We start from the raw sequence: 25,893 nt of genomic DNA on the forward strand, positions 1-25,893 counted from the left end.
ATTTCCCTGAGATTTTTGGATTCTTCACATATAAATCTTTAGGTGGATTTTATGGATTTTGAAATAATACCCACCTAGAAATCCTGAAAAAATGTTTTAAGGACCCAAAGAGATAATAATAACAGCAATAATGGTAAACATTATATTCAGTGATTTCTATGTGCCAGCACTGTGCAAAGTATCCTGTGAACAATGCCAATTGCAGCATTGTTCACCACCACCCCAAGAGACAGATTCTCTGCATTATTACCCCCCGTCTTACAGAAAGCCTCAAAGCAGCAGTCCCCAACTTGTTTTGGCACAAGGGACCATCTTTGTGGAAGACAATTTTTCCACAGACCAGGCGGGGGGTGGCAGGGAGTGGTTTCAGGATGAAACTGTTCCACCTCAGATCATCAAGCATTAGATTCTCATAAGGAGTGTGCAACCTAGATCCCTCGCATGCACAGTTCACAGTAGGGTTCACGCTCCTATGAGAATCTAATGTCACTTGCTGATCTGACAGCAGGCGGAGCTCAGGCAGTAATGCTCGCTCGCACCAGCCGCTCACCTACTGCTGTACGATCCCATTTCTAACAGGCCACAGACTGGTACAGGTCCGCAGCCATGGGGACCCCTGCACACTGAAGAGCGTCTCTACTGCCACCCTCACACACCCAACCACCCATAGGTTGGGAGCCCCTGAAATTCTTGAACTGTCATGCCATCTATTCACCACTCTTGATTGAATCAGAAATAATCAACCAAGCTGAGTTACTTGGATACTTTCTCCTGGGAATTTGGAAGCAGAATGAAAATAGCCATCAGTCTAGGCTTGTCACTTGAATGGAGGTCATCGAACATCAGGAGTCCACTGTGGAAGAGCATCTGCTGCCACATACATGGAGAAGCAGAAAAAGATAACCAGAAGAAAGAGAAAAGAACAAAGGGGAAGCACAGAAAAAAGACAACTTCCCTTTTCTTAGTTCCAGTGCCCCCTGAGGCTCCCCTGCTGGTTACACTGATTTGGCTACTTGAAATTGGTTTGTTTTTGCCTATCAAAAACAAAAAAGTGTGTATAACTAAGTAGTGTGAGCAATAATATGTAAAAGTGAACCAAATCTACTGTTATAATGGAATAAAATCTGAAGTTAATATGGCACATTGAATGATGTGCATAATTTTATTGTACTCCATGGCAATTAGGCTCAAATAGGGAGCAATTAATGAAAATGACTATAATTATTATCATGTCAACAACACCAAGCCAAGCAATTCCAAAGTCAGCTGTAGGGAGGAGGAATTAGAGACAGCAGGAAGTTGTTCTGGGGTTCCTCGGAATAACCTGGGATTTAAAAACCAGGAGACTGAGTCCCCCATCTTGCCGCTCACTTCTCTAGCAACCATCGTCCAGGACTCCGGAGGTCCCAGCTAAGAAGCTGTGAGCCTCTAGCTACTCCTCGCCACTCTCCTTGCCTTACCTCTTCCCTCGCTGCTTCTCCAAAGAGGGGGAGTCCTGAGGATGGTGGGTTGTGGGGGAAGGCTGCATCTGCTTGAGAGGCTGTCTGTTCCTCCACACTGGATTGGTGAAAGCTGGAGCACAGGGAATTGGAAGCTGTTTTAGAGGAAGTTGCCAGCCTACTTTCCATGTGCACACCTCCTGCAGTCTATGTCTACCCTTGGCACAAAGCATCATCAACATGGTCCAGAATGGCTCAGCTGGGATCTGTATTGAGGATGGCGATGAAATCCTCATAGCAATAAAATGCATGCAATGGCCTGGCTTTGCTCTCTGTTCCATGGGCAGCTACGGCTGGGAGTGTGACACATGGTTGAGGTAGGACTGGATTGGGTTGTTGAGACTGCTGCATCCCAACCAAATGCCATCATCTCAGTCTGTTTTCCACTGATGTACAACTAACAAAGACCCCTCAGTAACAGTCAACAAAAGCCAGATCCTAGACATCTGAGTCGTTTGACTTAAAGTAGCCAGTACTTAGGGAAAGAAAAATCCAGTGACTGGAAGTATTCTGTTTTCCTCCTTCCACTAAACCAGTACCTCAGTCTGAACTTCCACCAATTAGGGGTGCATTTGTGTTAGTAAGCAAATAAATATCAGCTATTTTACATGTATTACTTCCTTGAAAATGGTTTGTTTTTTTTTTGGTTTGGGGACTAATTAATCTAATTAATTAATTAACTGTGATCCTGGCATAAGAGCAATGGGAATGTTATGGAAAGAACCAAGAAAGGTTTTTCTGGAGTTATTCAGTACGCATTAAGTACCATGTGTCAGTCATTGTGTTAGGCCCTGCAGGAAAAAAAATCACAAAACAGAGCTCTACTTTTTTTATTTTCAGATGCAGTCTCACCCTGTTGCCTAGGCTGGAATGCAGTGGCACCATCCTGGCTCACCACAACCTCCGCCCACTGGGTTCAAGTGATTCTCCTGCCCCAGCCTTCCAAGTAGCTGGGACTACAGGTGTTTCTGTATTTTTAGTAAAGACGGGGTTTCACCATGTTGGCCAGGGTGGTCTCGAACTCCTGACCTCATGTAATCCACCTGCCTTGGCCTCCCAAACTGCTGGGATTACAGGTGTGAGCCACCACACCTGGCCAGAACTCTACTCTTCAGGAACTTAATGCATCAGGTACTCAACATTAAGTAGCATGATGACTTAGGGGCAGGAAAAAAGGAGGCTATTTCTATCTTGGAACATTTTAATAACCTCCGAACATTTTATACAGATAAAGCTGGGTTAAAACAGATATTAAGAGGTGTCTAGGAGAGAAAGGATGGGGGTGGGAACTGGAAGAAAATTGTAGGAAAGGGGAGAGTTATTATCTTGGAGCTGGAGATGGCTTCGTCCTTGTGCATCTGAGGGCTGTTTTTAAATAGTGTCTGTCTGAATCATGCCTCCGCCCTCCACCCTTCACTTTCCACCTTCCACCCAACCCTTTTCCCGAGTCACCCCGACTGCCATTTCTCATTCTGAAAGGAGAAAGAGGAAAGGATATAATTTGTATCAAATCCCTACAAACTGCTAGGATACACTGGTGCATTTCCATTGGAACATTTCATCTACACATACCACTGTGCAATGGGTGGGAGTTCTTTTGTGTAAAGATGGGGAAACTGAGGTGCAAAGGGATAGGTAGCATGACTCTCCCCTTATTACACAGCTGGTAAGAGAAAGTGCCATAATGCAAACTCACATTCTAAATTATAACTTTATCATTAATAACGACTAGAACATGCGTGCTGCTTTTTTTAAAAGTTAAAAAAAAAGCAGATAAGTGTGAAACATAAAAAGTCTTTCCTTCTCTACATTCCAAAGTGTTTGGGGGCACATCCCCGTACAGTTTTTCCTTGCATACACAAATGTGTACTTACATATGTGACATATAACTGTATATGTGAACATGAAAATTTTGCCATAAAAGGGCATTCTAACCATATTGCTCTATAAATCACTTCTGTCACCTAATGCTACATCATGGCTATCCTTCCATAATGTCCACATCTTTACATTTACTTCATTTTTCTAAGATCTATATGAAATTTAATAAATATATATTAGGTAAGCATTTTCTTATTGATGAGGAAGTCTCTGTTTTGTTTTAAGATTTAATATTAGTGCAGTATTTAATACTAGTTAAAGTATTCTCTGTATCTGAGTTTTAAAATTTACTCAAATGTAATGCACAGGAATTCTGAAATGGAAATTTAAGTATCCCTTTCTCTCACCCTCCATTCCAACTTCCATTCCCCAGAGTTGCGATGTTGCTATTGTTGCTTTCGTGTTTTTCTTCTAGTACTTAACATTTTAACTTTAAATACATATAGTTCTTGATTTATCTGTTTTAGAAAGTATCTGTTGTCTTGCCTCAATGACAGCTGAGTTTACCATACTTTTTTTTTTTTTTTTGAGAGGGAGTCTCACTCCATTGCCCAGGCTAGAGTGCAGTGCCACGATCTCAGCTTGCTGCAACCTCTGCCTCCCAGGTTCAAGCGATTCTCCTGCCTCAGCCTCCGAAGTAGCTGGGATTACAGGTGCCCGCACCACGTCCAGCTAATTTTTTTTATTTTCAGTAGAGACAGGGTTTCACCATGTTGGCCAGGCTGGTCTCAAACTCCTGACCTCAGGTGATCCGCCCGCCTCGGCCTCCCAAAGTGCTGGCATTACAGGCGTGAGCCACCACGCCTGGCCAAGTTTACCATACTTGTGCTATCTCTACCTCTTTCTTTTAAATGTTAGTCATATTTATAATTTTTAAGTTATTCAGTTTAAATTTGTACTTTTCTATAGATATGTCGTGTGATTTGTCAAAAAATTTAAATTTTTGATAAAATGTCTTATGTGCTTTGTCAAAAAATTTAAATTTTCAAAAAATGTAAAACCCAATCTCAAAAAATGTATTCTGATTATGTAAATATTACATACTATATTTCCAGGAAGTATGATAGGATCCATAGGAAAGGAGACACTGTCCTCTGTGACTTAACCATGCTGGCTGCTTGAAGGAGAAGGATTGAGATCTAATGGCTTTTATTTCTTTTCAGTTTCCTCCTAAGCCATACTGGGCTGCCACTGTTCTTCATATATCAGGTTCAAGCTAATGAATCCAAGCCAAAGAACTCCATATTCTCCAAAGCCTATAAGCAGAATGTTGTTGTGGGGGGGAAGAAGTTCCATTGTGTCCCCACTGAAGAGACACAGAAGTCCCAAAAGGGTCACTGAACTGCCAGGTACCAAGTAGTACCAGGTACCATGAGGCTGCCAAAGGCAGAGATGGGCCAAGCCATCAACTTCAGCTGAGGTTGAGACATGGCATCCATAAATGCCAAACAGGACCATACTCTATGCAGAGAATAAGAATCAGAAAATCAAGTGCAAAACGGGAAGTCTCCCTAGAACCCACATGTGCTGATCCAACACCCTTATTCTCAAGCCACAGTGTTACCTATTCCCTTGCCCCGAACACGCAGATACCATTTTGGTGAGGAACAGGAGAAAGGAAGGGGAATGCAATGTAAAAGTACTGTTTGATTCAGAAGAGACTGACATATTGATATTTGTCCAGTTTCATTGTTTCTATCTCACACCCAATAAGAAAGAGGCTTAAGAGGAACATTAGTTCATGAGACTAACTGGCTGTTCATTAAACCCACAGCTGGACTACATTTTCCAGCCTTCCTTGCAGTTAGGTGTAACCATGTGAATGGATTCTGGCCAATAAAATGTGAGTAGAAGTGGTAGATCCCATTTCCTGACCTGGTACACAGAGACCTCCCATGCATTATCCTTTATGTTCTTTTCTTTTCCACAGTGATCTTGGAAACCGTGTATTGAAGATGGTGAAGCTACAGATGGAAGGCACCTGGATCCAGATTTAAAAGAGCTGCCTGCCAATCAGGAACACCCTTTTTGAGCTTTGAGGATGTGTTTTAGTTCTCATATTCCTGCATAACAAACTACTCCAAATTTAGTGGATTAAAACAACAATTTATTATAATCCCTATAAATTCTGTGGATTGACTGGGTTTAGCTAGGTGGATCTCACTGGGGTGACTCATATGATTGCAGTCAGATGTGGGCATTTTTCTTTTAATTTTTATTCACTGCCTAGATCCTTTACTGGCCCCTGGTAAGCACATTATTAAGAATTCATATTTTCGGCCAGGCACGGTGGCTCACGCCTGTAATCCCAGCACTTTGGGAGGCTGAGGTGGGCAGATCACGAGGTCAGGAGCTTGAGACCATCCTGGCTAACATGGTGAAACCCCGTCTCTACTAAAAATACAAAAATTAGCTGGGTGTGGTGGCGGATGCCTGTAGTCCCAGCAACTCGGGAGGCTGAGGCAGGAGAATGGCGTGAACCCAGGAGGCGGAGCTTGTAGTGAGCTGAGATTGCGCCACTGCACTCCAGCCTGGGCGACAGAGTGAGATGCCGTCTCAAAAAAAAAAAAAAAAAAAAAAAGAATTCATATTTTCAGGCCCTCTCTGTTTCCAGGGACTCCATCCAGCAGGATTGGAATAGAGTCTAGAGATATGCAGCTTAACCAGCACTTTTAGGAGCTTTATTCCTCTTGTTAGTTCTTCCCATTTCCTAAATCCCTAAGAACCTAGAGAATGAAGGTCAGTCTCTTTGTAGACTTAATAGGTCTAGAACTCAGCTCAAGTCAGAATGGCTCCCCAGGAAACTACCTGTATCCTTTTAAAGATGACACTTGCCAGATTCTGCTCAATGAAGTGCCTGTTTCTCTTCTATATTGGGCACACACCATTGTTCTGATGCTCTGAGCTAGGTCTTCACATAGTAGCAGCGGTAAGACTTCTCTCAGTCATTCATTCCACATTCTTTTTACAAGAGTGTCCGGAACGTCTGCTTTGACATTTCAGATTTTCTGCTAGGGGCACCACGTGTCTCCCTAGTTTTACCTGAGTATAAGCATGACCTGGGTTTTGTGTCCACTGGGCACATTTATATAATAAAATCCTAATATAAAACTTCCAAATATATTCATTTCCTGAGATTTGTCTTTTGCCTTAAAATATCAGCATTCTTCATATCCTTCATGCACACACTAGTGCTTCCCCTTGACCAAAGCCTTTCTTTAGCCTGTAGTGATTTCTGGAAAGTGTTTGGTGCAAAACATTCTCTTTCATCTGAGAGGCAAAGAACCTTTGAGTTTAGTCTCACTCTGCCCAGCACTGTATTTCACCACACATTTGGGAGACCTACTGCTTTATGAATCACTAGGAATTTGAGAAGTCCATTGTGTCCCTTCAACCCTACCCTCCAGAGAGGATAAAAGTGAAGCTGCTTTATTCAGGTGAAAATTGATCTTATTTCTAAAGGCCATTAGGGAAGAAAAGTGTGACAATGAGACTGCTCAAACACTAGCATCATCTTTTGCTGTGGTTGTATTAATTAAATGATTGACCCACAATTGTTTCAAACCCAGAATCCTAATCACAGAATACAACCACCTCCCTTATTTTTGGCTGCTTTGATCTTAGCCACCCCTTCTTCAAACTCTCCACCGGAGCTCAGCTCCCTTACTTAAAATTCCTAGCTCATGTTTTTTTATGACTACTGCAACAGTGATACCCTTTGCCTGGATGTATTTTTCCTCCCCTGGTCGTGATCCATTTTTATCCTCCTTGAAAACAATGCTAAAACTGATCTGTCTCCAACAGCAAACCATCCAGGGAGGAACAGGAGCTGAGGAATGAGCAGGAATCTGTTCAAGATCTGGTTAGCTGCTGCCTGGCTGTATTACCAGACAAGCAAAGACCAGAAACCTACTCTTCATTTTCTTCATCTGCAAAATAGGATTCATGCAAATAACAGAGCCTACCCCACTGGGCTTGTGCTGCAGGCTCACTGGCCTTCTTTCAGTTCTTGGAAGCATCCTCTCCTACCACAGGGCTCTTGCAAAGAGCTGTTCCCTCCCCGTGGAACATGGAGCCCTTCCTCCATCCTTTACTCTAGTGAATGCCCTTTTTTCCTCGATCAATTAAGTTGACACTTCCTCAGTGATGAGGCCAAATGTCCCTTTCATGCCACTATGTACTTCACTCTCAGGGCACTGATCACAGTTCCAAATTTATATTGATTTGTGAGATTATTTAATTAACAGCATTCTTCTATAATAGACCATGTGTTCCATGAGAGCAGACACATCTGTTTTCTCTCACCAGTTTATCTCCAGCACACATCACTCAATAGATATTTGTGGAATAAATGAATGAACATAAATAAATGAGTAATAGTTGTGCAAATAAAGGAGGCCGTGCAGGCCAATCATTAGCACTGCATTATTATCTTTTCCAAAGCAGCATTTATAATAATACCAACTATAAGGATAACAAGGACTACAGGGGTAAAGTATATGAAAGTTGTTTGTAAAATATAAAGCACTAGACAAATGTTAGCATTTTGTGGTCATTGAAATCTCATAGTTCTTTTTCCTGCAAACACCACAGTGGTTCCCTGCACAACCATCTAATGCATATCTACACATGGAGATGCCCGTGCTTCTGTCACCTGTTATGCCTATTAAGTAACTGTCCTCATAAACAAATTACAAGCCATACAGCAATGGCACCACTGTTTGAAGAGGTGACACATTTTAAGGAAATGGCTCTCTTAGAACTCAGACACTGCAGCTCTTGTTATGGAGTAGGCTTTGTCATGAGAATGAGGCAAGGAAAGAATTCTTGAAATTCTTAAAAGGATGCAGGGCTGGGGAAACTGAACTGGTGATGGTTAATTTTATGTGTCAATGTGACTGGGCCACAGTGTGCCCAGATATTTTGTCAAATACAATTCTAGGTATTTCTGTGAGGGTGTTTTGAGTTGAGATTAAATCAGAAGAGAGAATAAAGCAGGTTGCCTTCCCTAAGATGGCTTCTTACAATCAGGTGATGGCTTGAATAGAACAGAAGGCTGACCCTGCCCTGAGTAAGAGAGAAATCCTCCTGCCTGAGTCCATTTCAACCAGGACATCAGCTTTTTTCCTGCCTTTGGACTTGAACAGAAACATTAGCTCTTCTTGACTCTCAAGCCTGCTGGCCTTTGACAGAAAGTCCACCATCTACTGTCCTGATTCTCAGGCCTTCACATGTGGACTGGAACTAGACCATCAGCTCTCCTGGGCTTCTAGTGGACCCGCCATGCAGATCTTGAGACTTGATTGCCTCCATAATCACATGAGCCAATTCTTTATAATAGTAATTATCATAATGTACATAAAAATACACACACACATAATTGGTTCTTTTTCTCTGGAGAACCCTGACTACTACAGCTGGTCACAGATGTTGCTCCCAGCAAGGGCATTTGTGAAGGCCAAGCTCAGGATCCAAAAGCAGAAGCTCATGAGAAAGGGTTCAGGAGTCATCGGCACTGGCATATGATCTGGTAGATGCTGCGGCATGAACACAGATGGATCAGGTTCAGCTCCATCAGATTGCTCCTCATGTTTCAGTCAACCACAGCAGGGCTCTCACCAGTGGTTGAAGTCACAGGGACTTTAGGAAAAGAGGTAATTGCACATTAGAGATAGCCTCAAACTCTGATAATCCTCCCATGAAGAGATGGAGTCTTTGTCCCCTCCCCTTGAAACTGGGGCAGACTCTACGACCAATAGAATTTTTCAGAAGTGATGTTGTGTGAGTTTCTGAGCCCAGGCCTTACAAGACTCACAACTTCCAAATTCTGTCTCTTAGAACATTCTCTGAAGAAGCCAGGGACCATGTAATAAATCCACCTACTCTGAGACCTTCATGCATAAGACCAAGACGCAATGCTGTGACAAGGCCCTGAAGGGTGAGCCTAGGTTGAGAGAGTGAGAGGGAGAGGAGCCAGGGGACACCAAGGTAATGGACATGCGAGTGAAGAAACCATCTGAAGCCACTGCATTTGGGGGCAGTAGGTTATGTAGCAATAGATAATTGAAACAGGGGTTAACTGGCAAGAGACAGGAATCCAAGCCCAATCCTGCTTTGATAAGGCTGATGAGGTTCAGGAAGCTCTACAGACCTAACGGGAGATTGGTCTTTTAGGTAAATTATCAGGCTGACCACTAAGGAGGAAAAAGCTAAAAAGATGACTCAAGGTTACCTGGCGCTCGCATTTCCTCAGACTCTGGGTATGCAGTTAACACAAGCCGGCCAGAAGGCGGGGCTAAGCCAGTTGCTGGACTTCCTGGCCATGCCGGTGAGGAACTGATAGAGACTGAGCTCAGCTCAAGGTAGAACCAATCAGGATGCCAGCTTGGAGTGGGGAGGAGGAGGGAGGCAGAGAGGGAGAGCACGAGCCAGCGCGAGAGCGTAGAGGCATGGGGCATTGTATAAAGATTAGGGGAACAATGTTAAGATTTGTGAGTTCCAATAAGCTTATTAAAATAAATTAGCCGGGGCGTAGTAGCGGGCACCTGTAATCCCAGCTACTCAGGAGGCTGAGGCAGGAGAATCGCTTGAACCCTGGAGGGGGAGGTTGCAGTGAGCCGAGATTGCGCCATTGTACTCCAGCTTGGGGGACAGAGCAACACTGTGTCTCAAAAGCAATCAATCAATCAATCATCTTTATAAGACTTGGAATATTTATATATTACTACTAATTCTTTTAAATCACTAGTGTATTGAAGGCAACAATTATACTTAGTCTTTTCATATCCTTCACAAGGTAGAGTTCATACGTTACAAAGTTTAATGTGATTTTGTTACCAAAATCCAAATTTCTTTTGTCCTCTCTGAGCATCTCTTTGCTTCTGAAAGTCTCAGCAGTGTGTGAGACATGAAACAGAGAACTGCAGGCCACTGAGATCTCAAGGGATCAAGTTATTTATATGAAGAGCAGGAAGGGAGAAAGACTAGTTCAGTTCACAGTATTAAATGGAACTAAGAAAAAATAAAAGTTTTTGTGCAGCCAACCTGGATTATTTTGTTTACTAATCTACTATAGTCGTTTTCATAAAATGTTTAATTACAGCAAGACACAAGTTTAATAACATTTAAAAGTAATACAAAATTAGCCAGTCCGAGATTCCAGATCCAATACATGCCAGTTCTGTGAAGAGTTTGGTTTTTGTTTTGTTTCGCTTGTCCTTGTTTTGTTACAAACCAAGTTGAGAATACAGCAAGGAGCTTGCCACATTTAAACCATTAGAACTCCTTAGAAAAAGAAATGAAATCATGCATATCTCACACTTAGGGAATTATTTATTTCCAGCATGAAGACTCTGGAGACTTAGGGGTAATTCTCCTGGATTTTCACGTGAATGTACCTTTCCCACCAAGCACTACTACCTAGTTGTTTCAAGTAAGCAAATGTTACTGTGTTTACGAGACTAGAAGATTCACAAAGTCAGGCTGCATATACATTAACTTTTTAGATGTTCATCACATGACCTAGTAGAGTAAAAGACACTATAAGAACTTAATTAACTTGGTTGAATCAACTCAATTTCAAGGAAATCCTTTATAAATCACTGATTGTGATGTAACTATACTTTATCATAGTAGCTAAAATATGCTTTTTAAAAATTATCTATTTATTTATTTTGAGACAGAGTCTCACTTGTCACCCAGGCTGGAGCGCAGTGGCGTGATCTCAGCTCACAGCAACCTCCGCCTCCCAGGTTCAAGCAATTATCTTGCTTCAGCCTCCAGAGTAGCTGGGACCACACATGCACGCTGCCACACCCGGCTAATTTTTTGTGTTTTAGCGGAGATGAGGTTTCACAGTGTCGCCCAGGCTGGTCTTGAATTCCTGAGCTCAGGCAATCTGTCCACCTTGGCCTCCCAATGTGCTAGAATACAGGCGTGAGCCACCGTGCCCAGCCTCTAAAATATGTTTTTAAAGAGTAATTTTTCTCTTATTTTGAGCCACATAACTGCATAAAATGAGACTTAATAATTCTTGCACTGAACAATATTAATGATTTTTCCTGTTAGCTGAGAGTAGTACTTCGATCATTGGGGTTTATAAAACCCCACTAAAAATACATGCCCACTTCTTCCACCCAATCAGATAAATAGGCAATAGTATTTGATCGTACTTTCAAATACAGTTAAGGTCCCCAATAATTCAGCTAGTTCTCCTTGGTAGTAATTGTATGAATTCTTAAAATTCTGTGTTTTATAAATATGACAAAAGGAAAAGTTGAGGAAAAACAAAAACACATTCTTTGAAATTAACTATATAGAGTTTACTAAAAACTAACAAATATGTATTAGAGATTAAGTTTCTTTCCTCCTCTGCAATGATTATATCCTTACAGATTCCTAAGGTAGAAAAGTCACTGCAAATAAGAAAGAATTTGATTTTAACGTTTTAAATGATTTTGTGAAGTTCACGAATTCTGCAGATTAGGAATTCAAAAACCGTTCAGCAAGGATGACTTTTCCCTCTTTGCAATGTCTGTGGCCTCAGCTGAAAAGACTCTTATAACGGGGAGCTGGAATCATCCACAAGCCTGTTCACTCTCACATATGGCATCTCAGCCAGGATGACTAGAAGCCTGGGTCCAGCTGAGGCTGTCATCAGAGAGCCTCTTGACACAGCTAGGGCTTCCTTATATTACAGCAGCCTCAGAATGCTCAAAATTCTTTTTTTTTTCTTTCTTTTTTTTTTTTTTGAGACGGAGTCTCGCTGTCGCCCAGGCTGGAGTGCAGTGGCGCAACCTCGGCTCACTGCAAGCTCCGCCTCCCGGGTTCCCGCCATTCTCCTGCCTCAGCCTCTCGGAGTAGCTGGGACTGCAGGCGCCCGCCACCACGCCCGGCTAATTTTTTTTTTTGTAGTTTTAGTAGAGACGGGGTTTCACCGTGGTCTCGATCTCCTGACCTCGTGATCCGCCCGCCTCGGCCTCCCAAAGTGCTGGGATTACAAGCGTGAGCCACCGCGCCCGGCCTTTTTTTCTTTTATTGATAGTAATATTTTACATATTTATGGGCTACATATGAATATTTGTTACATGCATAGAATATATAATAACCAAATAGGGTATTTGGGGTATCCATCACCTTGGATATCATTTCTAGGTGTTGGTAACACATTTCAAGTTCTTTCTTCTAGCTATTTTGAAATATACAATATATTGTTGTCAACTGTAGATACCCCGATCTGCTATCAAATATTAGAACTTACATCTTCTGGCCGGGCGCAGTGGCTCACACCTGTAATCCCAGCACTTTGGGAGGCCGAGGCGGGCAGATCACCTGAGGGCAGGAGTTCGAGAACAGCCAGGCCAACATGGTGAAACTACATCTCTACTAAAAATATAAAAAATTAGCTGAGTGTGGTGGCGGGCACCTGTGATCCCAGCTATTTGGGAGGCCGAGACAGGAGAATTGCTTGAACCTGGGAGGCGGAGGTTACAGTGAGCCAAGATCACACCACTGTACTCCAGCCTGGGCGACAAGAGTGAGATTCCATCTCAAAAAAAAAAAAAAAAAAAAAAAAAGGACTTATATCTTCTATCCAACTGTATGGTTTGTACCCATTAGCCAACCTCTATTCATTCCCCCTCTCCCATCCTCACATGTTCCGTATCCCTATTACCTATCATTCTATTTTCTGTCACCATGAGAACAATTTTTTTTAGCTCCCATATATGAGTGGGAACATGCAGTTTTGGTCTTTCTGTGCCTGGTTTATTTCACTTAAAGTAATGACCTTTAGTTCCACCCATGTTGCTGCAAATTAACATGATTTCATTCTTTTTTATGGCTGAATAGTATTTCATGATATATATATATATATATATATATATATATATATATATATCACATTTTCTTTATCCATTCATCCATTGACAGACGCTTAGGTCAATCCCACAGCTTAGCTGCTGCAATAAACGTGCAAGTGCAGGTAGCCTTTGATATATTGATTTCTTTTACTTTGGGTATGTACTCAGTAATGGGATTGCTAAATCAAGTGGTAATTATATTTTTAGCTTTTTTTTCATTTTTTAAAGAAACTCCAGCCTGTCACCCAGGCTGGAGTGCAGTGGTGTCATATACTTCACTGAAACCTCAAATTCCTGGCCTCAAGCAATCATCCTGCCTCAGTCTCCAAAGTAGCTAGGACTATAGGCATGCACCACCACATCGGCTAATTGTTTTACTTTTATTAGAGATGGGGGTCTCACTAGGTTGCCCAGGCCAATCTTGAACTCCTGGACTCAAGCCAACCCTCCCAAAGGGTTGGAATTACAGGTGTGAGCTACAACACCTGGTCTATTTTAAGATTTAGTTTGCTAGTATTTTGTTGAGGATTTTTGAATCTATGTTCATCAGGGATATTGGTTTGTAGTTTTCTTTTTTTGTTGTGACCTTGTCTCATTTTGGCATCACAGTGATACTGACCTCATAGAATAAGTTAGGGAGAATTCCCTCTCCTTTAATTTTTTGGAATAGTATCGGAGGATTAGTATTGGTTATTTATATGTTTGATAGATTTCAACTCTGAATCCATTTGGTCCTGGGCTTTTCTTTGTTGGGAGACTTTTTATTACTGATTCAAGCTCACTACTCATTATCGGTATGTTCAGGTTTTCTATTTCTTCCTGATTCAGTCTTAGTAGCTTGCATATTTCCAGGAATTTATCAGTTTCCTCTAGGTTTTCCAGTTTGTTAGCATATAGATGTTCATAATTGTCTCTGATGATCCTTTGTATCCTTGTGATATCAGTTGTAATGTCTCCTTTTTCATTTCTGATTTTGTTTATTTGGATCTTCTTTCTTTTCTTGGTTAAGCTGGCTACTGGTTCATCAATTTTATCTTTTCGAAGAATCACCTTTTCATTTCATTGATTGTTTGATTAATTTTTTAGGCTCTATTTATTTAGTTTTGCTGTGATCTTTATTATTTCCTTTCTTCTGCTAATTTAGGGTTTGGTTTGTTCTTGCTTTTCTAGTTCTTTAAGCTGTATTATTAGGTTATTAACTTGTGATCTTTCTATTTTTTGATGTAGGCGTTTATTGCTATAAACTTTTTTTTTTTTTTTTTTTTTTTGAGTCAGAGTCTGGTTTTGTGGCCCAAGCTGGAGTGTAATGGTGCAATCTTGGCTCACTGCAACCTCCACCTCCCGGCTTCAAGGGATTCTCCTGCCTCAGCCTCCCGAGTAGCTGGGACTATAGCTGTGTGTTACCATGCCCGGCTAATTTTTGTATTTTTAGTAGAGACGGGGCTTCATCATATTGGCCAGGCTGGTCTCGAACGCCTGACCTTGTGATCCGCCTGCCTTGGCCTCCCAAAGTGCTGGGATTACAGGCATGAGCCACCGTGCCCGGCCTAAACTTCCTTCTTAGTACTGCTTTTACCGCATCCCACAGATTTGGGTATGTAGTGTTTCATACCAAACATTTTCATTTGTTTCAATAATTTTTTTAAATTTCCATCTTAGTGTCTTCATCAACCCAGTGGTCATTCAGGAACATGTTATTTAATTTCCATGTGTTTGTATAATTTCTAGAGTTCTTCATGGTATTATTGAGTCTTAGTTTTTTGTTTTGTTTTGTTTTGTTTTTGAGACGGAGCCTTGCTTTGTCGCCGCAATCTCGGCTCACTGCAAGCTCCACCTCCTGGGTTCACGCCATTCTCCTGCCTCAGTCTCCCGAGTAGCTGGGACTACAGGCGCCCACCACCACGCCTGGCTAACTTTTTGTATTTTTTTTAGTAGAGACGGGGTTTCACCATGTTAGCCAGGATGGTCTCGATCTCCTGACCTCGTGATCTGCCCACCTCGGCCTCCCAAAGTGCTGGGATTACAGGCGTGAGGCACCGCACCTGGCCAAGTTTTGCTTTTCTTCTGTTGTGGTCTGAAAAGACACTTGATATGATTTCAATTTTTAAAAATTTGTTGAGACATATTTTTTGGCCTAACATGTAGTCTATCCTGATGAATATTTCACGTGCTGATGAAAAGAATATATATTCTGTGGTTGTTAAATAGGATGTTCTGTAAATGTCTGTTAGGTCCATTTTGCCTCAAGTCTAGTTTAAATTCAGTATTTCTTTGCTTTCTGTCTAGATGATCTGTTTATTGATGAGAGTGGGGTATGAATCTGGGTACTCCAGTGTTGGGTATGTATTTATTTAGAATTGTTATATCCTCTGGATTGATCCCTTGATCATTATACAATAAGCTTCTTTGTCTGTTTTTTTAAACCTTCTTGACTTAAAGTCTGTTTTCTCTGGTATAAGTATAGCTACTCCTGCTTGCTTTTGGTTTCCATTTGCACAGAATATCTTTTTCCATCCCTTTACTTTCAGTCTGTATGTGTCTTTACAAGTAAAGTGTGTTTCTTGTAGGCAGCATATAGTTACATCTTTAAAAAAAATCCACTCAGCTGTCTATATCCTTTAAGTGAGGAATTTAATCCATTTATATTTATGGTTATTATTGAGATATGAGGTTTTGTTCCTGTCATATTGTTAATTATTTTCTGGTTGCTTTATACATTCTCTGTTACTTTCTTTTTCTCTTATTGCCATCGTGATTTAGTGGTTTTCTGTAGTGGTACCATTTGAGTCCATTATCTTCCTCATATGTGTGTTTGCTTTACCAGTGAGTTTTATTCTTTCATGATTTTTCATGATGGTAAATATCAGTCTTTCACTCACAGGTTTAGCACTGTCCTTGAGCATTTCTTTTAGGGCCAGTCTGGTGGCAATGAATTTCCTCAGCTTTTGCTTGTCTGAGAAAGACTGTATTTCTCCTTCATTTATGAAGGATAAATTTGCCGGATATAGTATCTTTGGCTGGCAGTTTCTTTCAGTACTTTGAATATATTATCCTATTCTCTCCTGGACTGTACAGTTTCTGCTGAGAAATCCACTGTTAAGTCTGATGGGGCTTCCTTTATGGGTGACTAGATGCTTTTTGCTTTTTTCTCCTGCCATTTTTTAAAATGTTCTCTTTGTGACTGACTTTAAACAGTTTGACTATAATGTGCTGTGGAAATTACTTTTTGCATTGTATCTGTTTAGGGATCTCAGAGCCTTCTGTTTCTCGATATCTAAATCTTTTGCTAGGCTTAGGAACTTTTCATTTAATTAAGTAGGTTTTCTAGCCTTTCATTGTCTCTTCAAATTCTGGAACCCTGATGATTAGAATATTTGATTGCTTTATTTTGTCCGATATGTCATGAGGCTTTGCTTATTTATTTATTTATTTTTTTGTCTAACTGGGTCATTTAGAAAGACTTCTCTTTAAGTTCTGAGATTCTTTCTTCTGCTTGATCTGTCTATTGTCAAAACTTTCAAACATATTTTGTATTTTATTCAATGAATTTCGCAGTTGCAAAATTAGGTTTTTTATTTTTTATTTTTATCTTTTGAGACAAGATCTCGCTCTGTTGCCCTAGCTGGAGAGCAGTGGCATGGTCACAGCTCACTACAGCTTCGACATCCCAGGCTCAAGTGATCCACCCACCTCAGCCTCCCAAGTAGCGCACCTGGGACCACAGGTGTGCACCACCATGCCCAGCTAATTTTTGTATTTTTTGTAGAGATGTGGTTTCACCATGTTGCCCAGGCTGGTCTCAAACTCCTGGGCTCAACAGATCTGCCTACCTCAGCCTCCAAAAGTACCGGGATTATAGGCATGAGCTACCATGAGTGGCTCAGAATTTCTGTTTGGTTCTTTTCTTATGATCTCTTTGGTTAATTTCTCATTTATATCCTGAATTCTTTTTCTGACTTCTTTGTATTGCTTTTCAGAATTCTCTTGTATATCACTGACCTTCTTTAGAATCAATCATTTGAATTCTTTTTCTGGGATTCATTCATTTCTTTTTGATTGGGATCTATTGCTAAAGAATTATTGTGTTCCTTTGGAAGTATCATATTTTCTTGCTTTTTGGTTCCTGTGTCCTTATATTGATATCTGCATATTTGGTGTAACAATTGCTTCTTCCAATTTTTTTGAATTTGCTTTCATGGGGGAGGACTTTTTCCTGAAGATATATCCATGATGTTGGTTGGGTAAGACAGTGTCTTCGATTCTTGGTGTGTGCAGTAGTTTAGTCTCTGTATGATTTCCACAGCTGTAAACAGTATTAGTAGTATCTGTAATTTCCTCCATGGCTTAGGGTGCAGTTATTACTGGAGGCTGTGGTAAAGTTTTGCTGGGGCCTGGGACAGCAGGTAGGCCAGTCTTTGAGCCCCAGGGGTGGCAGTGGTGGGTTGAATGCACCTGTTCCTGGATCCCAGAGCTACATACACTGGCACTGATATTAGTGGGCCAAGGCAGCCCAATTTTTGGCCTCCAAGTGGCTTACTTGGATGCTGGTAGTGGTAGCAGTGGACCAGGCAGGTGGGGGTGGTTCTTTAGCCCTTTGGCAGCCAGCATAGTGTGACAATGACAGTAGCAGTGGTATGATGACCACTGGGTCCCAGGCTGTGTGTGATAGTGTTGTCAGTGGCTGAGGTGGGTTGGGCAGACCAGTCTTTGGGCCCACAGGTAGCACATGCAGGTAGGTGCCAGCTATGGTGTTAGTGGCTCAGTGAGTAGGTCCAAACTCGGGGTTTAGTGAGGAGTGTTCTTGTTCCAGTCATGTGGACTGGTGTGGACAATACCGTGGCCCATGGACTGTGTGCTCTGGCACAGTGGGTTGGGGGGTCTAAGCTCAGCCAGATGGGCTTGTCCTCAGGCTCTCTGATGGTGTGTGCAGGCACCAGCCATGGTAGGCTGGGGCAGAGCAATGCCCAGGCCACTGGTGGAATGCTCTGGTATGGACCACAAGTGACTGCACTGCTGCCCTGCCACTGGGGAGGGTGGTGCTGCCTTCAGTGGCGAGTAGCATAGGCCAGCATGTGGAGAATGCACACACCATTCATGCCAGCAGTGCCTGCACCTCAACACTTGCTGCAGAAGCCAGCGCCTCACTCACACCTCAGTTGTGGGTGTTGTAGCTTGCAGTTGCTTACGCATAGGCCTTGGGGGCAGTAGCCCATGCTTCACTTGTTCCTCAGATCTAGCGCTGCTGGGCTCCAGGATAGTACACAGCCCACTGGAGGTAGGGCTCTAAAATGACACCTTGCTGGAGCTGCTTATGTCTCAGAGAGTGTGTGGGACCCAATGCAAGGACCCCACCCTGACCCAGGAGCCAGGAGCAATGCCATCATACAATCTCCTGGCAGCTCCCTATGTTAGTTTCAGGGCTCACAAGAGTCTAGGGGATTTCCCATGGCTAGGATTACGAAAGTCCAAAGCAGAAATGTAGACCACTGAGAATCTCTCATTTACCCTTTCTCCACACTGAGGAGTCTCTCTCAGCTTCTAGCCAATTCCAGTGCAGCAGATTGCTTCACTTTCTTCTCCTTTCTTGCTTTAGGTAGTTCCTGTCACTTTTCTGTTGAATTCTAGTGTTCTCTCTTTGATGATCTATTCCAAGTGTAATAATCTCACAGCTTTGGTTCTTCTTAGTAGAAGAGGTGAGTACAAAATGTCTCTAGTCAGCCATCTTTGAGCCCCTCCAGAAAGAGCACTCTATTCAGAATTTATACAGGGCCCCTCAGGGCTCCAAGAGTGTGTGTTCATTGAACAAGGTGAAAGCTGCATGTCTTTTATGATATAGCCTCAGAAGTTTCACAGTCCCACTTCTGTCATACTTTTTGATTCGAGCAGTCACAAGCCCACCAAGATTCAATAGGTGATGACATACTTGTGACCTTTTGATAAGAAGAATGTCAACAAATCTGTGACCTGTTTGAAAATTACTACGATCATGTTTTTCCTCCCCTTACTTAAACATTTAAAGATCTCATCTACCACCTATATTAGTCAGGATACTCCAGAGAAACAAAGCCAATAGCATGTATATATGTGTATACATATATATATGTAGAGAGAGAAAGGGATTTATTATAAGGAATTGGGTCATGTGGTTATGGAGACTGGCAAGTCCAATATCTGCAAAGTGGTTGGCAGGTTGGAGATCCAGGAGAACCTGTGTCCAGTTCGAATCCAAAGGCCAGTAGGCTGCTGTAGAACCAGGAAGAGCTGATGTAGATGAAGTCTGATCTACTTCCTGTAGAATGAGGAAGAGCTGGTTGTAGATGAAGTCCAAAGGAAAATCCCCTTTTGCTCAGGGAGGCCATTTTTTGGTTCCACTCAGGACTTCAACTTACTGGATAAAGCCCACCCACAACCTGTTATAATCAAAGTCCACCAATTTAAATGTTAAGTTCATCCGAAAACCCTCACAGAAATACTCAGAAGAATATTTGACCAAATATCTGGGTACCACATGGTCCAGCCCAGTTGACACATAAAATTTACTATCCCACCACCTCCATATCACATTCCTAGTTTTAAAAATACCTTAAAACTCATTTTATTTTATTGCCATGTATCAATAATTTGCATATATTAAGTGACTTTTTTTGTTTTATTCCTACCTTTCTGGTTTCATTAGAGGTTGGAGTCATGGTCCCTAAATTTCTACTTGGAGTGACTAGAGAGTCACATATACTTGATCTTATAATTCTCAGTTCCAAAAGAGTTCACAGAAATAAATATACTAGAATTATGTAATACACAAGTTTAAGCTCTGAAGGAATAACCTCTGCGGTCTCCAAGATTAAACCATCAGAGAGCAGCTGACATGATATCTCCACTTAGGGTCCTAATGCAGACCCTTGTTCACATTTGTTATCCTGCTTCCGCCTCTTCAACCCCCATTATCCTCATCTCTAGTCCCTTTTGTTTTCTGCAGGACTATTTCCTGCTTCACATTAACTAATGCTTATTGTAGAGAGCTCTCAGTCAGTCAATAACTGTACAAAGTTCAAGTCATAAAATTCAGGCATTCTGCTTCAACTACACAAAGTTCATTTTCTGTGCTTAAGTTGCTCTTTCTACTTCTGCTTCTAGTAATTATTACAGAAAACATCCAATGCAAGAATTGCAGGAGAGTAGACTCTCTCATGTAGCTGTCTTTAAAGGGTGTACAGAGCCCCAGATGAAGGCTTCTGTTAGGCTTTCTTGCAGTTACAGCAATATCATGAACATATGGTCTTAGGTAGGTACTGATCTAAGTGGTACCTGGAAAACTCTCCTATTAAGCAAAAACTTACTTCCTCTCTCATGAAAGACCTTACTTCAGAGGGCTATTTTTCCCTAGAGCTGAGATAGAGTTGTTTGTCCTCTAACATCTTTGGAATGCCCTGGGCTAGATATTAAAGTGCAGATCCCTGGACCCCACCTAGACCAACTGAATTGCATTCTCTAGCTGGAGGGATGCTTCAAGAATTTGCTTTTCTTTTTATTGTGGTAAAGTATACATAACAAAAAATTCACCATTTTAATTTTTTTTTCTTGAGATAGAGTCTTGCTCTGTCAGCCAGGCTAAAGTGGCAGTGGTGCAATCTCATCTCACTGCTATCTCTATCCACTAGGCTCAAGGGATCCTCCCACCTCAGCCTCCCTAGTAGCTGGAACTACAGGTGGGTACCACCACGCTCAGATAATTGTTAATTTTTTCTGTAGAGATGAGGTCTCACTATATTGTCCCAGTTGGTCTCAAACTCCTAAGCTCAAGTGATCCTCCCACCTCGGCCTCCCAAAGTTTGGGGATTACAGGCGTGAGCCACCAGGCCACTCATGTACTATTTGTTCTTTTGTGTCTGGCTTATTTCACTTAACATAATGTTTTCAAGGCTCATCCAAACTGTAGCATGTGTCAAATTTTTCTTCCTTTGTAAGGCTGAATAATATTCCATTATATGTATATACCACGTGGTGTTTATCCATTCATCCATCAATGGGCATTCAGGTTATCTCCATATGTTGGCTATTGTGAATAATGCTCCTGCGAAAATGGGTGTACAAATATCTGTTAGCATCCTTTTCATTTATTTTGGGTATAAACCTAGAAGGCATTGGACATTTTTAACAAGCTTCTCTAGTAAGCTTCTTGCCCTAAATTTTGATAGCCACTAGTTTAGAGGCTTTGCTAGTTGTTTTGTCAAATCCTGTATAGATATTTGTTTAAATTTATTTTAGTTTAAAGGACAATAAAACGAATGGGGTTTTGCACCATTTTTTTTTTCTTTGGCTAGTCCTTTTTCCACATCCATGTTAAGGATCTAAAATCTTGGGTCGTGCCCACTACAAAATCTCCTTTGATGAATCTTTTCCTTTTCCAGGTTATTCTCAGCACCAGGGTCAGAGTACCCTCCCTAAAACACCTCTCTCATTTCACAAATCTACCCCACCTTCTTTAAAATCCATTCAGCAGTTTTCACAGCCTAAACAGTAAAACCAAAATGCTTTAGCATGACTTTCAGAGCTATTCACCATGAGGCTCCATTCATCTTCTCAGTCTCATCTTCCTAGAAATGCTACATTCTTGCCTAGGGTTCTCAAAGTATGGTCTGTTAGAAATGCAGACCCGGTCAAGCACAGTGGCTCATGCCTCTAATCTCAGCACTTTGGGAGGTTGAGGTGGGAGGATCACGAGGTCAGGAGTTTGAGACCAGCCTGGCCAACACAGTGAAACCCTGTCTCTACTAAAAATACAAAAAATTAGCTGGGTCTGGTGGTGGGTGTGGTGGTGGATGCAGCTACTCGGGAGGCTGAGGCAGGAGAATCGCTTGAACCGGGGAAGCAGAGGTTGCAGTAAGCCAAGATCGCACCATTGCACTCCAGCCTGGGCCACAGAGCCAGGCTCCATCTCAGAAAAAAAAAAAAAAAAAAAAAAAAAGCAGACCTATTTAATTAGGAACCTTGAGGGTGGGGGCAGCGAGGAGGACCAACCAGTTGTTTTTAATAAGCCTGCAGGTGATTCTGGTAGCCAAACTACTTGTAATAGTCGTCCCCAAACACTTACTGCCAGCTGAATTTCTTCTCATATTATATCCGCCTGCCAGGGATTACTCTCCCTTTCTGCCCATTGAGATCCTGTGTGGCCTCCAAGCCCCAAGTCGTTTGCTACCTTATTCATACAGCCACTACAGAATTTCCTGTTATAAATCCCTTTCCCAGCTTTGGACACAGATGCGTCCCCCTACCCTTTTTTTTTGAGACAAGGTCTCACTCTATCAGCCAGGCTGGGGTGCAGGGACACACTCACTGCAGCCTCAACTTCCTGGGCTTTAGCAACCCTCTCACCTCAGCCTCCCAAGTAGCTGGGACTACAGGCATGTGCCACCACACCCAGCTATTTTTTTTATTTTTGTAGAGACAGGCTCTTACTATGTTAGTCTCAAACTCCTGAGTTCAAGCGATTCTCCCACCTTAGCCTTCCAAAGTGCTGGGATTATAGACATAAGCTACTGTGCTCAGCTGGATGTGTCCTTTTCTATGAGCCATTTGGCCATTTATCCTGCACTAACTCCTCTGTGTCTTGCACATAACTGGTAACGACTAAATTTTATTGATCTGAGTAGATTTGATCTACCTCTACTGGATTTAAAAGGCAGCTGAGGAACTCAAACTATAGCCCTGGTCCCTTCAGACCTGCTGAAGCTCCATATTTTTAATATACTCCTAAGTTACCGATAAGGATAACAAGACACTTCCGACAGAAATGCAACCGTGATTTACCAGTCCTGAACCAAAGGTGGATAGTGTGAAACGGTGTGAAAATCAATTAGGTAGCACCCAGATGAATGTTCATTTCAGGAAACGAGTGAGGCTCAGCTGTAGCAACAGATGAGGAGTAGGGTGGAGAAGACAGATCCTGCCTGCATCCACCAGAGGGAAAAGGAGCTAACTAAAACACAGGTGTGAGCCTTTTGTTCTTTGGCGCATTCCCTGTAGGTTTATGAAGATGTCTGGGAGCACTTCCCTTTCCTTTCAAGCTTTATGACACACATAATCTAAAACGATGGGGCAGCTTCCTTGCGATGACTCAAAAAGGAATAAGTAGTAAATTTTGTGTAGGAGGGTCGGCTAGGTTCAGTTAGACTTGCTACAAAGCCTGTGAGAAGAAACAGTGGGAAAGCGAGATTTCATCTTTCCCCCAGATGCTGAAGAGTCTCCGTATCCCATAGGGAATGCTGTAATGTAATGGGAATATCTGTCTTTATGTTCAAGTGTTGCCTAATTCACTAGCAAACAGGGAGGGAAATGCTTTTCTACACATAACTCGATAAGAGGATTCATTAGAAATACTGTTTTAGAATTAATGAAATGCTGAATGATTTTCCATCCTCCTTCTTCCTAATAGTTGGTTAATGAGGATGAAAAGCAATTATTTTTTATAACACATTTTCATGTAATCGGTGGCTAAGTGTACTCAGTAGAGAATAATGAATATACCAGTTTGCAGTGAGTTTCTTTGAATGGAAACGGTAGAATTGGGAAGACTGGAAAATTTTACCCTTCAGGCTACAAGCACAAATTTTCCTCCATCAATCATTACATGTAATTTCCAATATGTTCAGTATTGAAAGCGGGTATTATTATTCCTTTAAAAAGGCATAATTCTTTGAGATCTCTGCATTTGGGATGAGTTTATAGTGTTGCTGCAAATTTGAAGGCTGAAAACAGTGATAGGAAAAACATGTTTGTTTTTTAAAGTTGGCTGTTTTTAGCTATGTATGCTAAATGAAAAGGCAATCATATTTAAAATTATGCTACAATGTTTTTCTCTGATGTATGAAAGAAAGCTGTTCACTAAATGAAATTCCCAACCAGTCAGTGCAGGTGGGGGGCAGGGAACTTTTTAGTCTAAGAAAATGTTTCAAATCTTCTGGCCAAGATGCTCATGAGGAGGACAATCTCCCAGTGTTTACAGACTGTGATCACAACCGCCAATAATCATTTGGAACCTTCTAGGAAACTACTCTGGTTTATGTCCCTGAAGACTAATTTCTAACTTCTAGAAAAAGGTGTCAAGTGTACTCTAGAATATTCAGACCACTTACTAGTTTCTGTTGATCTTTTTAATATAACTATTTTCATAATTACATTTATATCGCTTTAAGGCTCTCCTTTCACCCTCCTCACCCACCTCCAATATTCTCTTGAAGTTCTTTCTGCTATTGATGGAGAGTATTCTGCTTGGGATCTGTCTGATTCAAAGCCAAGTTTGGAGTTGTACAAAGGAGGGTCCATGGGTGTTTACTGCAGATGTAGGGGTCAAGGGAAAGCTTCTCCTCTGCCTTCTAAAGGTTTGCTGAAAATGAACTCAAAATAGGCAGATTAATGGGAGAAAAACCTGGACTGAGTAGTTTGGATTTCATTTACTGAAAACAGCTTCCTGTCATGCATCAAAGAAAAAAAAAGTGTAGCATAATTTTAAATACAAATTTGTGGATGTACATGGACAAAGAAGCCTTGCAAATATGAGACTCAGAGAAGGGCCAGATTATTGAGGCTTAAGTACCCTCTTCATATTGTCACCACCTTCGCAATATTGTGACAGAGAAATCTGACATAGCTGACTCCATCTTGCTTCTAACCTCCAAGCTGTTCTTATTCATTCCTGGGCGTAGTAGATCAAGCTAACTTGAGGAGGGATTTAGTTTTTAGTTTAACCTTAAAGCAAGGATGATAATAGCTCTTCCCAAAACTGCCCCTTCCTTGTTTGGAGACCAAAACCACCTTTATAAAACCAATGAAAGACTACAAGACTAGGATTATGGGAATGGCCTGAACTCTGCTAAAATATGGGTATAGTTAAAAGATAACCAGCCATTGTTGCCAGAGGTCACAAGATTTGTAACCTCCCCAACTGTTCCTGTAGATAGCATCACTATTTTAAAACCTAAAATTGGTGTTTGAGGTATTTTTCAGACACTGCATTCAGATGGACCAGCTTTCGCCACCCACACTGGTAACCCATACCAGGAAACTGGCTTATTTGGTCTTCTTATCCCACCCAGGAATTGACTCAGTGCAAGAAGACAGCTTCAGCCTCCTATGATTCCATCCTCAACCCAACCAATCATCATTTCCTACCCCCTAGACCCCTATCCACCAAACTATCCTTGAAAAACCCTAGCCTCTGAATTTTCAGGGAAGCCGATTTGGGTAATAAACTTCCATCTTCCACATGGCTGACCCTGCATTAAACTCTTTCTCTGCAGCAATATTGCTTCTTCAGTAAATTGACTCTATCTGTCTGTGCAGCAGGCAAAAAGGACCCATTGGGTAATTACAATAGAAGAGAGAAAAGAGGGAAATGTGGCAATTTTAAAAGGTAGTAAATAACTTTTGGAAAAAATGAATGGACTCAAGAGGCAGATGTTTTCTTATAAATGATTCTCCTAATAAACTGAATGAGACTGGCAAGTTATGGGAAGGTGGGGGGCAGAACTGCACTGTGAACAAAGGGTGTCTTATTATATAGATAAAGTCTCGCAGGTAATCTTTCAAAACTTCTCTCAGAAAAATAAATGAAAAGTCTGCCAGGGTGTGCGGACAACTGCTATTAATAGTTTCTT

This window comes from Nomascus leucogenys, chromosome 17 (genome assembly GCF_006542625.1).
Source record: "Nomascus leucogenys isolate Asia chromosome 17, Asia_NLE_v1, whole genome shotgun sequence".
In the NCBI taxonomy this organism is placed as follows: Eukaryota; Metazoa; Chordata; class Mammalia; order Primates; family Hylobatidae; genus Nomascus; species Nomascus leucogenys.